Source organism: Hibiscus syriacus, unplaced genomic scaffold (assembly GCF_006381635.1).
Source record: "Hibiscus syriacus cultivar Baekdansim isolate YM2019G1 unplaced genomic scaffold, ASM638163v2 tig00111881_pilon, whole genome shotgun sequence".
NCBI classification, from domain to species: domain Eukaryota; kingdom Viridiplantae; phylum Streptophyta; class Magnoliopsida; order Malvales; family Malvaceae; genus Hibiscus; species Hibiscus syriacus.
In genome coordinates, this window is record NW_024063209.1 from 378,848 (window position 1) to 396,949 (window position 18,102).

An 18,102-nucleotide genomic window follows, 5' to 3' on the forward strand; every position below is an offset into this window, starting at 1 on the left:
GAGCTCAGAAGCTCAGTGCCACGAAAATAATTATGTAATACTACATGCATTCATTACATGAACTTGTCAGATGCATAAAGTCATGAGTATGGGAAAGTACAAAAACAAACATGAGATAGGCTTAGTGATGTGGTCGAAAGAATTTTATGTGCATCTCAGAAAACATACCAACCTATCTAGAACGTGATAGCTTCGGGGTAAGAACTGGAATTTTACGTGCATTGGTACTTATAGCCCTAGTCTATCTTGGATACCCAAGAGGTTGGGGTGAGGACTAGAATTTTAAGTGTATCGGAAGATCACATCCCAAACCTATTCGAGCATAGGATACGATCTAGAATTTTACGTGCGTCAGATGTATACATGATCAGACAATATCTGAATATTTCACAAACAGAAAACGATCGTCAAAAAGCTCGAGTAACTCATAAGTCCTAACCGTTTCCTGAGTGTCACACAAAGGCCAATCTTATGTCATCCTAACTTACTTGATTTCTAGGTATGATTTCAGTTATCGTGATTGTTTTCACTTGGTCGAATACTTGAAGCTTATACGATCTCAAGACACCCAAGCTCGAAGCCCCAAACCAAATGAACTGATTTGACAAAAAAAGACAATAGTTGTAACACCCTTAACCCATATATTGTACTCTTACGAGTTAAAGATGCCACATCAAATATTCAAAACATTTCTTTACCCAAAATAGTTAAAATTTTATTTCTTTCATAAATTCCATATTTGTAACCATTTATATTAGAATAGTTAATCAGAGAAAATCAAATTGCAATATTTCGACTTCTATTTGAAATCTTGTTTCAAGCAATAACAGACAGTTCTGCTCTATTTGATTCAATAAATAAAATTATCTATAACTATATGATTAACATATAATCAATTAATATTTAAAACATAGTTTAATATCAATTTTTTTATTCAAACTATTAATTATATTAATTACCAACCATATTTATAAATTTCCAAATATTTCTTACTCCTATACATGTCAACTAGAAAATTTAGAACACGATATGATGTCATCACTGTTACATGTAATTATCTCTTGGTGATTGATGCCAAGCTCAGCTCCTTACTCGTCTCGGTTTCTTTTACCTACGTGTGAAAATCATCACACGCTAAGTATACACTTAGTGAGACAATCATATAAATATTTAAAGCAATGCAACACATAAATGTAATGAGTGATAATATTCAATGCATTATGCTCACTTTACCTAATTTCCAACCATGTTACCATAGACTAACATGATATAAACTGGATTTAAAATTTCTTGCCAATATACTTGTCATTTATTCCATAAGCTCATAAGTTTATTTGTTTGTTTATCATTTATTAACCAATAAACCATAGCCTAAAATATAAACCTATGAGGACTCCGCTATTCGAGTTAAATATGCACCGAAGTTCTTACCATATGCACTAAGTGTCCTTACACACTATAGTACCAATACACATAAGGTCGTGCCCACCATATGCACTAAGTGCCCTTACAAACTAAAGTGTTGCACTAAATGTCCTTACACACTATAGTGCTAATCTGATATGCAGCTGCTAGACTCTATGGCATGCCATCAATACCACCAACCCTCAATGACATACTTGGACATATAATATATATTTATTTATTTATTTCATTCATGGAAAAGTATATTAATATAATTTCACATAGGGCAATTCATACCCGAAATAACATCACACACACACACACACACATATATATATATATGCATGATAAACATTATATATACTAACCAATATTCAATGCATTTTATATTCAACCTTTGACATATTTAGAATACGTCAAATATATGATAAATAACATAAATATCATGCCAACATAAATAAGGTAGACTTATCGTAAGTCTTACCCGATAATGTATAAAACATCCATGTAAATTATTGTGCATGCATTTCACTCACTTGACATTATATACAAGTAAAAATATAAGTCTCATTAAGCTTTAACTTGATTATTTTCTTTCGTTTTGGTTCTATCCCAAATTTATCACAATTTCATATCTTGGCAGTTTACACTACCTTCATAGAAATATTATTCTATATTAATCTACATACTAAAAAATTATTCCGTTTATACAAATAGAAACTCAAGTAAAATCTGTTTTGAGCAGAATATGTTGCGCTATTTTCTGACCTATTCTCGATTAAAAATTCATATCTTTTTTTATACTCCTTGAAATTAATATCCATTTGTTAAAAAAACTAGATTGATATAAAAATCCAACAGTGTAATATTCATCCTCTAATCACTTCCGTATAATTTATGGTGATTTTCTAAACTTACTATTTAGAACATAATTTCTAGGCAGATTTCACCAATTTGCATTTTTAGCTTATTCACTAATTTTATTAGCTCACCAACTAAACAAATATACATAAACCATAAAACACATAACAATTAGGAGTCACTTTTTACCATAGTAACTCTGTCACTAGCTCATCGCAAGCCAATGTTTATTCGATAACATAAGTACAAATTAAATTTGCACTCACCTAGTGTCCTTAGCTTGTAAACCTTCCTTAGAAATTCACATTTCATCCTTAAGCTTTTCCTTAGCTTTACTATTGCTTGATCTTGATTTCAAGCACACAATCTAAATGAGCATCATTACAAACATATGCAAATTCAAACCATATGTTAGAATCTTACAACATAGGCACACAATATCAAATAATTTCCTAAAAATGCTTTTGATGCTCATTCGATACTAATTCCATGTTACAACATAATTGTTGACCATAACACTTCAAATTGACCATTCAAGTCTCTTTTTATCCAAATTTCACATAACATTTTCACTTAAGTTCCCAACTTTTCCATATTTGTGATTTAAGCCTCATTTTTTACTAACTTCCCAAAATAATCAAATTTCACATTCTAACATCAATTTCAACTCTCAAACATTAATTCCAGCATAATATATCAACTATTGAACCATTACATATAGATCCCATAATTTTCCATAATTTCCTAATAGATCCCCCAATTTTTGTAAAATTACAAAATGGTCCCAAATTTTTCTAAGGCTTGTAGAATACTTCCTACATCATTTCCAGCCCCTACATAATTTTTTCATAATTTTTCTCATCCTCAAAAGCCGAGGCCGAATAGTACAAGTCTAGGGTTCCATGATTTCACTTGGTTTTGATTCGATTTGAGCATGAAATCAACCTCTATTCAACCTCATAAAATCTCTACAGTCAAAGTTGTAATCAAATTTCATCAAATTACAACTTCCCTTAATTTTTAGGGTTAGGCTGAAACTACCAAATGCATTTCTAGAGGTTTAATCATGATTAATCATCAAACAAGCTTGGAAATGTTTCTACAACCTCAAAAACCTCAAAAACCATCATCAATTCCATAAAACCTAATATGAACATAAACCCTAGAATTTGAGATCTTTGAACTCAAGCAAGATTAACATGCAATAATGGTACCAAATAATAGAGCTCATCGAATAGAACAATTTTCTATTTCACTTCTTAATCCAAAAACCTAATAAATTGGCTTAAAATGAAAAATAAAAATTCTCCTCCATAGGGTATGAAGGCCATGAAATGGATGAGAAAGATGACCAAGTTTTCATGAAATTTTAGTTAATTCATGTTAATTTATCATGAATTTAAGCTTAAATGAATATAAAATTCATTTAATGAGAAACATAATTTTACCATTAATGAAACTTGATAATTACATCCAAACCAAGCCACATAACCTTTATCATATTTATAAAGTCAAATATAAACAAATTAATTTTCCCTTTACAACTTTGCCCATGAAACTTTTCCAAAATTTCAATCATGCCATTTTTCATCCAACGGTCCAAATTGAACATGTAAATTATTCTCAAATCCAATACTCCATATTATTTTACCTCATTTTAAAATGTGGAAATAATATTTATAAGCTTAATTTATCATCCTTCAAATTTTCTCAAAATTTCTATTCGATCTGATTTATCGAATTTTAACGCTTTATAGTTTTTAACACCAATTCCGGATCAATAATATAATTTCAATAAAACCCCAATCTAAAGAGTAAACTATATTTTTATGAAATAAAAATTCTTTTTGGGAAATTACCACTTAGGTCCCTGAACTTTTTCTGATTTTATACTTTACCACTAAACTTTTAAAATTTACATTTTGGTCACTAACACTATATTGTGCTAGCAGTATCGATAGTAACCCTTGGGTATCGATACTCACAAAAAATAGCTTTGATGCTTTGAAAAATACCTTGGTATCGAGTATCGATACTCCCATGGGTATCCGTACCAAAAATGCATTCTAAAATCCTTATTTTACTTTTGGTATCGATACCACCCCTTGAGTATCAATACATAATCACGAGTATCAATATTCCTTGAGGGAGTATCGTACTACCCTCACAAATTGCCCTTGCTTTACCATATACAAAGAACAATATAAGTATTGTTCTTCTCATACCAATATTGATGGCCTAAAGTGTTCTGTTTTAGGCACGAAATTGCATCTTTAACTCACCCATTCACTCCCCTAAGACTAGCAAACATTTTTAAAGTCTTATTTAAGGTCTTAGAGGTAAAAAAGAGTCATCTTTCATGCTTACAAACATCAAATGTGGATTTACCATGAATTTACTCTAGCATGCTTCATGAGATAAACAAACCTTTTATGCACATTTAATGACCTACATATGGTATGGACAAGTTTGAATCATATTACCTTACTACTAGGTTGCTAAAAAAGGTTCATGAATCACCCAAGTGTTAGCTTCTCTTTACCCCTTGCCTTAGAGCTCTTACCCTTCTTTGCATAATCAAAACAAGTATAATGATCTGTTAACTCATTTTAAGCCTTAGTAAGAAGCTAAAAACATTTCCTTACCACTCAAATCCAACAAAACTAGCTTGAACTCAAGGTTTCATAAACCCTCACTAAAACTCATTTTTGGATAACTAAGCCAAATCTTATAAAAGAAGGTTTGAATGAAAGCTTAAAAGTTGTAGTTTATGATTCTTACCTTATAATTCTCGAAGGATGTCTAGAAATCTTAAAACTTCAATCTTTGTGTGGCTCTTGAGTAAGAAGAAATGACATGAAGAGTGGAGAGAAGAGACAACAAAAGGATGAAAACGAGGAGAGATTGCTAGACGTGATATCACCAACAATTAAGGGGATTCAGCCTTTGATTCAAAAATTGGTCTAATTACCTTCCTAATCTCCCTCATTTGGTTCATGATTAAAAGCATCCCTATTTAACTCTTATTGGGATTATCTCAAGCCCAAATCAAATTCACTTGGGTCACACTCTTCATAAGCTAAGGGGAAATTCTTTTAAGGTCCATTCGAAAAAAACCCGAAACTCCTTACTCGGAATTTGAGGCGTTGCAAGAAAAGTAGCAATTGTTTGTAGTTAAATTAAAATTAATCATCCCATCAAACGATTAATCAAACATGAAATACATCTGTTAACAAGATGTCCAATTTTTCACAAAATTGACATTGAGTGCGAGTTCTTCCTCCATAGCTACGACCTCATCGACCTCTATATGACAAACCTCTTCGACTAGCATGATAGGTTATTTGTGGATGAAAACTTAATTTTGAACAACCCTCTACGAAAAACTTTGATCTTGTAGAATTCTTTAAGACAAGAAAGTTGAACTACCAACCAATCCTACATATGTACCAGCTTACACAAAATCAAGATTGCCATAACATAGTTGTATGACCAGTTTGAACTTGAAAAGAACTTTGTGGGCTTTATCTAATCATAATCTTATTTGTACCTTGAACCATGTTAATAGACATATTGATCCAAGAAGTCTTATTGTTGTGTTTCTGTATCCAAGAGAACACTACACACGCCATTAAGTTTATACAGTTGTTACTTGAGGTAATAATAGTCATCACCGATTTATATTCCTGTGTTAACCTAGAAAGAATTGTTGAAATATGCATAGTTTCTGTTAAGGGATTTTCACACGCTGTTAAACTATTACATATAGCTTTAATCTGGGCTAAATATTCTTTCATATTTGATGGCGTTTTTGAATATTCTTCAACGAGCAATGAAGATGCATAATCTTTGTTGTGGATGAAAAAATATGTAAAATTAAATATCTTTTCAGTTGAGCTTCATCGAACTGCTTTGCATATATTAAATATAAAATTATTTAAGGACTTATTTGATGTTTTAACAATATTTTATGGGTAAAAATATATATTAACATTATTTTAACGTTATCACATTCAATTTAACATGTATGTCAGTGGAATGATTATTTTATTACAAATCGAAAACATTAGTGGTTATTTTGTTATAAATCAATAATATTAACAACCAATTTATTATTTTAAAAAATTTAATAGAAAAAACGAAAATTTCCTGAAACATTAATGTAATTTACCCTTAAAAGATTTTACTAATAAAAGTTTATAAAATAATACCATTGGATAAATTAACCTACTTAGCAAAACACAGAATAAAAGTCTGCGAACCCTAGCTAAAACCCTCATAAGAGCTGGAATTGCTTGTCTTTCCTGTCTTTTTCCATTAACAGTATTACTAGTAGCAGATCACTGCCACTCCCTATTCTGTTCGCCGAGAAACCGTCATGGCCATGGATAGCGGCACCGGCGAGCAGTCGCACAGGGCTCACCGCTCTCGCCACTCGGGCGCCTCTGCAAAAAAGACAGCCAAAGACAAAAACAAGAATCAAAACTCAGACCAGAAGCAGCAAAACCCGAAGGTTCCTCTCTCTTTCTCTCGCTACGAGTTTGCACTTTTGATTGAGTTAATAATTTAAGAGTTTTTTTTTTCTTTTTGAAATTGATTTTCATATTAGGCATTCGCTTTTCGTTCCAATGCAAAAGCGAAGCGATTGCAATCACGTTCTGTTGAGAAAGAACAGCGTAGGCTTCATCTTCCTGTTATGGATCGTTCCTATGGCGAACTGCCTCCATTTGTCGTGGTGCAGGGCCCCCCTCAGGTAATGTCTTACTGCCACGATTGTTCTTTATTTTTTGTTATGCTTTTCTGGAATCGAAGGAAAAGAAATTGATGTTATTTTATTTGGAACAGAGGATTTTTTGAATTTAATTGTCCTTTTAGGATATCTAAATTGGTCTGTCCTTTTAAGAATTCGGCTAAGGAAGAGGTTCCATTCGAACAAGATCTGCCTATTACATAGGGTGTAAATGAAAATCTTGGAAATTCTTATAAGGAAGAGGTTATCAAGTAGAGAATCCTGAATATAAACCTGCAGCCTTTAAAATCTTGGAAATTCTTTGTTCCAAAATCCAAATGCTATTCCATGCGTACTTTCAGATGTCTGGTGTGTGATATCAACTCTATGTGGTATCACCTCGAAGTCTTTTCCTATGATTATATGCTTTATAATTGTTGAAAGTTTTACTTTATTGCAGGTTGGAAGTCTCTTTTAATTAAGACTCTTGTGAAGCATTACACAAAGCATAATTTACCTGATGTTCGAGACCAATAACAATAGTATCAGGTTGATGTTTCCTAAATTTTAGTAGTTTTATATATTTATTATACATTTACTTTTCATCTGGACTAGAAAAGTAGGGAAGTTGCTCCTTGTCTGATATGGAGTTTGTTGAATGTGTTAGGCAAGCAGCGGCGTCTGGAGTTTGTTGAGTGTCCAAATGATATCAATGGCATGATTGACGCTGCAAAGTTTGCTGATCTAGCATTGCTTCTTATTGATGGAAGTTATGGCTTTGAAATGGTGAGTTGTTGAATATGTTGATATGCTTTCCATGGATTGAACTTTTAGAAGATGACTATCTACTTCATTAATTATATTATTTTAATCTCCTCTTTGAATCTCAAGATTAAATCAATGAGTTTTTTTTAATATATTTTAACTACTTTTTTGGTATATTGTAGGAAACATTTGAATTCCTTAACATATTGCAAGTTCATGGTTTTCCAAAGGTGAGGGGGTTCTTACTCACCTTGATAAGTTTAAGGACGTAAAGAAACTGAAAAAAACGAAGCAGCGTCTCAAACATCGTTTCTGGACTGAAATATATGATGGAGCTAAATTATTTTATTTATCTGGTCTCATTCATGGAAAGTAGTGTCCTACCTAAGATTCTATTTGACTACACATGGTGAAATTCAATGGCAGCTTACTTTAATAAGTTCAATTGTGAGATTTATTTTTGCTTCTCCGACTTATCTAACAGGTATCCAAAGCGAGAAATTCACAATCTTGCCAGATTTATCTGTTATGAAGTTCCCTCCTTTATCATGGAGGACCTCTCATCCGTATATCTTGGTTGATCGCTTTGAAGATGTTACTCCTCCCGAGAGGGTGCAAATAAATAATAAATGTGATAGAAATGTTACAATTTATGGTATTTGCGAGGCTGTAATTTGAAAAAGGGAACTAAGGTATGCCCTATGAATCTTTATGAACAGTCATCACTATGCTGCTTAAATTGTTGGGTATTTGTAAAGATTAAAAGCTTTTACATGTGAAGATGGTCTCTTCTATGCCATTATGTTCTAAATCTTGAGATTACACATTCCCCATCCTTTACCATTTTTTATTAGATAACCATATGGTTTCTTAGCATGTAATCTATGTATGGATATCCTGTAAATATAACATGTTGCTAGAATAACCTTGGATCCCCACTAACTTTGTTGTGGCCTCATATCAGCATCAAGTTTCCTGAACAGAAGCATCATCACCATGTGGTGAACTTGATGTTAAAAAAATTCATCATGCTTTACTCCCAATATTGGTTCACTAGGGATATCTCTACTTTGACAATGACCAGATTCTCTTGGATAATTTGTTATAAACTCATTTCTTCAGTCAACATCATGAGTTTGAGCTTCTAATGTGCTTTGTTGAGTAGTATTTGCTGATTTGTTGTTCTTTTCTTTATTTCTTTGTTCTGTTTTGTGGGTTACCCTTCATGTAAACTGGTTAGTGTGAAAATCAATATTTTAAATTATGTCCACCACAACTGGTATGTTGATTTATGGATTTTATATGCTTTTTGGGGTGAAATCTAGTTCAGATGAATAATTCATAACACTTAGTTCTGATATTGTTAATCTTCTAATAGTGCAAAAGTTTCAAGTACTTCAAAATTTTGCTGAGAAACCCCCATGCACACAAACCATTGGTGAAACTCTCAGGATGAGTTTGATCCTGGTTAAATCTTTCGAAGGCACATTTTGCATGGATGTCAATCTAGCTGTTTTACATGTTTCATTTATTTGCTCCATTTAGTACTAGTGTCCACTATCTATATTCATTAATAAAATTGATGTCGATTTTCTACTTGGAAACTAAGATATAGATAGTATCTTGTTAAGATTGCATTCAGTTTTCAATATGGTACCTTATGTTTTTGTTTGTTTTATTTTTAAAATGATTTATTGTTATCAAATCCAAGAAATGACTTAAGTTTCGTATAAATTTGTGATCAGATGCATATTGCTGGTGTTGGCGATTTTAGCTTAGCTGGTGTTACAGCCTATCTGATCCTTGCCCTCTACCATCAGCTGCAAAAAAGAAGGGACTACGTGACAAAGAAAAACTTTTTGCCCCCATGTCTGGACTTGGGGATCTCTTGTATGATAAAGACGCGGTCTACATAAACATTAATGACCACTTTGTTCAGTATTCTAAAGTGGATGATATGGGTGGAACAACACATAAAGGTTTTTATTCTCCTTAATGTTGATTTTTCTCCCTATTGTTGAAAGCATCTTATGGTATTTCACTGGTTTCTTTCTGTTGTCAGGAAATAAATGGGATGTTGGTGAGGCCTTGGTGAAATCACTTCAGAATTTAAAGAACCCAATTGATGAGAAGTTGGAAAAGAGTAAAATTTCCCTTTTTAGTCAGAATCCTAATAACTCACTGGAAGCTGAAGGTCACAAAACGGGTTTTGATGAAGATCCAAAGCTAATTCGTGATATAGAGCCTTTGGAACGATACCAGTCTGATGGAGAAGATGATAGTGCGCTTGATGAAGAAAGTGCTGATACTGATCTGGATGATTCAAAGTCTTCAGACCAAGATGAAGGTGTTGAAGAAGATGCAATGCAGAAAAGTGAAGGTAGAATCTTGGTGACGGAAATGCTGATGCATCCGAGCGATTGGGTCGAGTTAAGGAACAGGTTGAACTTCATAGTGGTAGAAAAAGGAGAAAAGCAATCTTTGGAGATGGCATTGATCATAGGAATCTCAAGGTATTTAATGATGATTCTTTTGCTTGTTTAAAGAACTCTATTTTTTTTAACATCGGGTAGGTGAAGAGTCATGAAATTGTATCCTTTCCTTCTCTTGGTCTCTCCGATGTGTAATTAAGGTAGTATTGGTGGGAAAACCTTATTTTTCTTAAACTAACTTTACTGCAGGGTACAGATGAGAGAATGAAGGTGACAAATATGATTACGACGAAGATGATGATGGTGGAAGCAATGAAGATGCCGAGTCATGTTCGGGTTCAGAGTTTTCAGACAGTGACAATGAGGATCTGCAGTCTGCTGGTACTGTTCATAGTTATGTATATTTTGATTGTACATGTGTATGCTCCTCCGTCACTGGTAGACATTATTCTATACTATGATTTATATGCTGTACGGATTATGTTCTGTATAAGGCACTGTAATGTATTTTGACTACATAACAGTATAGCTGTCCAAGGGTAGGCCTGTACACTCAAGGCCAGGCTCATTATCTCAGCCTGCTTGGGCCAGACTTGGGCTTAAATTTATGCCTGAACCTTGCTGGGCCTGAAATTGTTTTACTGGTAAATAACGAATCTGTTTAGTTTTGAATCAAAATATAAAATATTAATAAAGAACTTGTTTTCCTGGCTCACACAGCTCTTCCAGTGTTATGTTTGATAGGACTCAGCCCATGGACATCCCTAGATAAGTTTCTTTCAGTTTAATTTCTAACGTGGTTAATCATTATGTTTGATATTTTCTTCCATCTTCTTGTTTTACTTCTGAATGCAATTTTCATATTGTCCTTCTAAAATGGCATTGGAAACATATCAAAGTGGAGCATCATTGGTGGAAAGGGCATCTAAGAAACAGAATATAAATCTAATGCAGCTTGTATATGGAAAATCTGCAACGACATCGAATGCTTCTGTTAATGAAGTGCAGGATGATTCTGAGAATGAAGAAAGTGACGAAGACGAATTTTTAAGCCTAAAGGACAAAAGGAAAAGGTGTGTCCTGTATGTAGTATGTGGCATAACTTATATTCAATTTCAGAATAGTTGCAATTTGAGTGTGCACTCTCATTGATTATCATATTTGTTTTCCTTTTTTGTTAACTCTAATATTATTTTTTTTATTGTAGAATTGAAAGAAGGATTAGATGGTGGAAACATCAACACTGAGGACTGCTCCAAATCCACTAATTTTTCAGACTTAAGAACTGGAAAGAGGAAAAAGTATATGAGAGTGTTCGTGATCGTTTCACCACTGGTGATTGGTCTAAGGGTGCCCTCAGGAATCAAATGTCAGAAGCTATAACCGAAGAGATGGTGGAAACATCAACACTGAGGACTGCTCCAAATCCACTAATTTTTCAGAACTTAAGAACTGGAAAGAGGAAAAAGTATATGAGAGTGTTCGTGATCGTTTCACCACTGGTGATTGGTCTAAGGGTGCCCTCAGGAATCAAATGTCAGAAGCTATAACCGAAGAAGAAGATGATAAGGATGGTGACTTTGAAGATCTAGAAACTGGTGAAATTTGGAAGTCAGAAGGAAGATGATTCTAGTAATGGTGAAATCCTAAAGGAAGATGATGATGCAATTGAGAAGCGGAGGTTGAAAAAGTTAGCTCTCCGTGCAAAATTTGATTCTCAATATCCTTTTGTTAATTACTTTTGAGTGTCGCACTTATATTCTTATTTTCTGCCTTCTGGGATCATCACTTCCTGTTAATGCTGGTAGAACTGCAGTGGGGTGAATGTGGTACATTCTCCTGCTATTACTGTCTGTATTTTCTCATCCATGCTCAAGATTGTTGCTTCCTCTTGTTCATTTCCCCAGACTGCAGCGTTTTTATTCTTTCAGTGAATAGTTTGGTTTTCATTTCTGTTTGCATGGGATGTATCGATGAAAACTATGTTGCCTTTGTAACCTTAACTTTTATTACTTATGATGGATCTGAAGCACCAGAGGAGGAAACTGATATACAACATGGGGGAAAGTTTCACCGCAGTCAAGAAAATGACAGTGGTTATTATGACAAGGTAGACTTCGCATTTCTTTTGATCTGAAATAATCTGATATTAGGTTTAAGCCAGAAATCTTGTTTCTTCCAGTTGAAAGAAGAGATTGAACTCCAGAAACAAATTAATATAGCAGAACTCGAGGATCTTGATGAGACTACCCAATTGGAAATTGAGGGATTCCGCACAGGGATGTATCTAAGATTGGAGTTTCATGATGTTCCTTTTGAGATGGTGGAGTATTTTGATCCCTGCCATCCCCTTTTGGTTGGAGGAATTGGTCTTGGTGAAGAAAATGTTGGATACATGCAGGTTAGAACATGCTTACTTTTATTAATATTGTGCTATTGCACTGGTGAACAACAGGCTGCTTTCCTCTCCATATGGGAGGAAACTGTTGAGCTTTATTTGTTTGTATCCCCTTTTTTATTTTTCATGTATCAGGTTCATTTTTTTTGCTTGTTTATACTGGGTTTATATGTAAATGGGAGTTATAACATTTAAGTGGTATTAACCCTTATTGGTTCTGTCTTGTGCTTGCAGCGGTCCTATTTACTGTTCGGTATTAGATTTTAGGGGTAAACATTATTCAATAAGAAAAACCTAGATTTGAGGTAAAAGAATGTTGTGAAATCATAGAACATAGCAAGATTTCCTGTATATTTAGTTGATAAATTCATAGTTATGTAAAAAGCCAATTTGGTAGCAACATCTACACTGCGTTCTTATTAGCAGAGTGTCTCTATTGTAATTCTGATGGTTTTTCTATTATATATTGTAGAACATACTTAGAGTTTTTCTTTTTCTTCCAGACAAGACTGAAACGACACAGATGGCACAAGAAAGTGCTGAAGACTAGAGATCCAATAATTGTTTCAATGGGATGGAGACGTTACCAGACCACCCCTGTTTATGCCATTGAGGACCAAAATGGAAGACATCGGATGCTCAAGTATACTCCAGAACATATGCATTGCCTTGCAATGTTTTGGGGCCCTCTTGCCCCGCCAAAGTCTGGAGTGCTGGCTGTTCAGAGTTTATCTAACATCAGGTCACATTTGAAACCTCGAACTATGTTTTTTTGTTCTCAAGTTGCATGTGAAATCGTAGATAAATATATATTTTTTCTTTAGTTTGGTAGTCATTGAATTGCATGGAAATTGTACAGGTTCAGTTTTCCTAACAAACAACCTTTCTGATATTAATAGTATGAATCTTTAATCGTTATCATATGACAATGAAATCATTAATCTAAGGGTTGGCAATGGAAGGTTGAAGTTCTTTTCTTTCTTTGATTTGGATTGGTTTTTAAATTTACTATTTACAGTGTATAGGAAGTGGATTTTGTTTTGAACACTTGAAGTTGTCTTAAAAACCCAAACCCTTGTTCCTTTCTTCTGTTTTCTTTAGCGTTGTTTCTCAAGTATTATAGCTACTCTCTAGCAACTTTTCTTTGGCATGCCAGGCTGGATTTCGCATCATTGCAACGGCGTACATACTTGAGTTCAACCATGCAGCACGGATAGTGAAAAAAATAAAGCTAGTTGGTTACCCCTGTAAAATATTCAAGAAAACAGCCCTCATTAAAGAAATGTTCACTTCAGATCTTGAAGTAGCTCGGTTTGAGGGTGCAGCAATTCGAACAGTCAGTGGGATCCGTGGGCAGGTTAAAAAGGTAATGTTTGTTCATAGACATTGAGAATCTTGAGGTTCATACGACTCTGTATTTTTTCATCAGACAAGTAAAACGGCATGAACTAGTCATCTCTAATAGTGACTACTTTAAAGTTAATTGGTAAAATGTGGAGAATATCCATGCTTAAGAATCTCGCTTAGAATCTTTTTGGCATGATCATAATTAAAGTGATTTCTGCTGTCTTACACAATTCAAATAAATCCTTATGCGTAAAGAAATATCAGTGAAAATTGATGGCATTTTATATTATCAGGCAGCAAAGGAAGAGATTGGTAATCGGCCCAAAAAGAAGGAGGGCAACCTAGGGAAGGAATCGCAAGGTGCACCTTTGAGGATCGCATTTTGATGAGTGACATCGTGTTTTTGCGAGCATGGACTCAAGTTGAAGTTCCTCAGTTTTATAATCCCTTAACTACCTCGTTGCAACCTCGTGAAAAAACCTGGCAAGGAATGAAAACTGTTGCAGAGTTGAGGAGAGAACACAATCTTGCTGTTCCTGTTAACAAGGATTCCCTCTACAAGGTTTTCTGTTTATTCGGATTTGTTGGGACTATTTCTGTTATGGCTACTGTGTTTATAGTGCTTATCTGTATGTGTGTTTTTACAGCCAATTGAGAGAAGCCAAGGAAGTTCAATCCCCTGGTGATTCCCAAGGCGTTACAGGCAGATCTTCCGTTTGAATCAAAGCCCAAGAACATACCTCATCGGAAACGGCCACTTCTTGAAGATAGAAGAGCTGTTGTGATGGAGCCTCGTGAACGAAAAGTCCATGCTCTTGTTCAGCACCTTCAATTGATTAGGAATGACAAGGTGTGTGGTTTTGTAGAGACTGCTGGCCCTATTTTTATATTTTGTATTTCCAACCCTTGAATTTCAAATAAGGCATTTGTTGATGTAAATCGATTAAATCTACAGATGAAGAAGCGGAAGCTGAAGGAGGAGCAAAAACGGAAAGAAGTCGAGGCACAAAGGGCTAAGGAGGAGCAGGTCTTAAGAAAGCGCCGTAGAGAAGAACGGCAAGAGAGATACCGGGAGCAGGACAAACTAAAGAAAAAGATGCGCAGGCATACCGAAGGCTGATGATACATTATGCATATGTAATCCATGTATATTGGGTATAACATCCGGCAAATGAGGTTGATTCCATAGGCTAAATTTGATCTTAAAAAGTTCAACCGGGTACTTGATGCTCTACGGGTGTGTAGAGGTTGGATGATCAATGAATACATTAGTTGGGCACATCTGCGCAAGTGTTATGATGTTTTCAAATTTTAAGCTGATTATATGTTTTTCTAATGGGATTTCGTGCTCACTAATCGCATTTTTCCCGCCCTGACATCATTCGACATTTCATCGTTCACGGACATCACAACTAACTGCGTTAATTTAAAACAAACAATGAAGAAACGATGTCAGAATTGAAAGGCAGGCTTGCCAGCACGATCCCTACTAAATAATGCTGGAATGGTCTACAGACGTGCTTTCAAAGCAAAACCGACCATGGAAGTGACCAAACCCATCAAAGCCTAGAGAAAGACACCCTAACCGACCACAAGAGCCTCTAATGCTTTAAGCGAGTTACAATTTTGTTACATGTTCTTTCCATCTTTTTCCGTTCTCTCATTTCCCCCCATCTATCTAGAATTTGATCATTGCCAAGTGATCAACCATCATCCCTCGTCATCAACCAAAAGACCTCCGCCATTGTTTCTCAAACCCCAATGCCTTTGCCTGTTCCTGTTGAGACCAACCACAAGACATCATCATACCCTCATTTTATTATTCTTCTAATGGTTTTTTTTTTAAATCAGGCTTTGTCATGTGAACCGTCATTTTCTTCATACTACTAATAAAAAAAATCTCAAGTTGCAACCCCCAATACACAATCATACAAAAACATAACTCAGATTGAGGACGCTTATATTAGGGTTAAAGGCATTAAACTCTATTTAGGGTTAAAAACAAATTATACATTAAAATATATTTAGAGTTAAAGACAAATTCCAACTCTCTGTGTGTTGTGCCTACTTAGATTGACTATTACACTTGATACTTGTGAATAAATTAAAGTTTTGGAAAAGGGTAAATACATATTTTGTCACTGAATTTGATAACAATTATCAATTTTGGTCCTTAAACCTTTTTTTATCAACATTGCCTCTAGAGTTGGCAACAACATACATTTTTAGTTCTTTTTATAAAGTGACTCTCTCAAAATGATAAAAAACTGAAGTTCAATAACTAATATAAACAATGGAAAACAAAGATCAAGTCGAGAAAAATTATTAATTCAGAGATGTCACTTTATCCTTGTCCGAATTTATTTCAAGTAATTCAATGCCCTAGTACTTAGTATCTTAGCCAAAAACATGAAACTTTGGATTTAAACTCCCTACTTTAATTTGCTAAAATGTTATTAGCATTGGCTAGAAGTTCTACATTATAATGTTATTAGCATATTTAATTGATATTATCTTGTAATTATTACATACTATTAAAAATCAATAATTATGTCAGCTGTAGGGGTTAAAGTGTTGATATAAACTTAAAAAAAAAAGTTTTGAACATTCGATTGACATGAAATTTATAATTTAAAGGAATATGATTAGCTGGATTTTCATATGTACTGATTGAGTGACCAAACTGTAAAAGTGAAAATATAGGATGTTATCAATTTGATATACTAATATAACCAACTTTACTAAATTAAAGAGATTATATGTTACATCTAAACAATTTGACCAAGTTATATGTTAATTAATACCAAACCAAACCCCATTTAAAGATAGGTAATCAGTTCATGCCAGAATACCTAACAAAATGAAAACTTAAGGGCATTATCATGATGATGATGCCATGAAGAAAATGTGTTCATTTTACCCTGAATCATGGGACTTGTTACAACTCAGTACACTAGGACTCTCAAACGAGTTAACTCAGTCAAAACGAAAATCTCTCTTTGCAAGTGATGAATTGGTTAAGAAACTTACCAAATTCAGCTCAATCTCTGAAAACAACATCCTTGGCTATCTCCATTAACGGTTTCAAGCAATCTGGCGAGAATTTCCGAGCAAAAAATACGAATACTCGAAGTCGACGACTTCCTCAACGTGTGTATAAGCTCCGGGGAAATCTCCGGTGAATGGTACGTGTGTGGATGGCCATTCACACTGTCAGTCCAATTAACTCTCATCAATGCGTAATGGCTGCATCCTTTGGGATCCTCCATTGACAACAATGTAGGGAAATAATGTTCTTCAGGGAAGCACGAATCGGAATACAGGCAAGGGAGCTTGAATTTCCTCCACAATTTCTTGTCTTTCAAAACAACCAGAGCATGGCGTTTGGCCAGCACGAAGAACTGAGATCCGACCTTGAATTTATCGAACGGAATCTCCGGCAGCATCACGCCGTAGCCTCGAGCGACATACCGCTTGTACAAATACCGGGCCTCGGATAAAATCTCGATGTAGCTTGTATGAGAACGTTGGGTCAAAAACGCTTTGGATGATGATGATGATGGAGGGTTTCCAAAGAGGGAAGTGTAAATGTACTTAAATGAATGGAGAGGGATACAGTGTTGGGATACCAGTGCGAAGTACAGATTGAAAGGATCATCGATGATGGCATGAGCAAGAAGTCTCCGGGCGGCGGATATAAGCGTCGGGGAGGCGCGTGCGGTTGTTTTTGCCGGGATGAAATTGGCTTTAACAAACCACTCCGGGGTCAAAATCTTAGTGGAAGGGTCGACATGGATGTAGACATTGAAGAGATCGTCGTTGGACGGCGATTCGAAGAACCGTTGCCACAAAGGGGCGAACACGAGATCGGAGTTCGTGAGGAAAAGGAAGGCGATTTTGGGTTTGGGGTTGATGGTACCAAGATGGGAGATCTTGGGAGAAACACCGCGAGAGGCGGTGGCCTTAGAGATAGCTTCGTTGAAGAGGCGGAGATCGTCGAGTTCATCCTGGGGTGAGATAAGGGAGGGCTGCCGGTTGTATCGGAGAGGAAGGAACTGAGGGGCGAAAGGAAGAGAAGGAAGAGAGGGAGAAAAAGGGTCAAACCGTAAACAATCGAGACGACGACGATGGAAACATTTTTGGTTTGGGGATTTCTCAAACTCAAA

The 18,102-nt window shown here is 35.0% G+C and overlaps 2 pseudogenes; one reads left to right on the forward strand and one right to left on the reverse strand.

Annotated features, from left to right (window-relative positions):
- Positions 1–6,532: 6,532 nt before the first annotated feature.
- On the forward strand, positions 6,533–15,229 carry LOC120172803 (annotated as a pseudogene).
- A 146-nt stretch (positions 15,230–15,375) lies between these two features.
- On the reverse strand, positions 15,376–18,102 carry LOC120172833 (annotated as a pseudogene).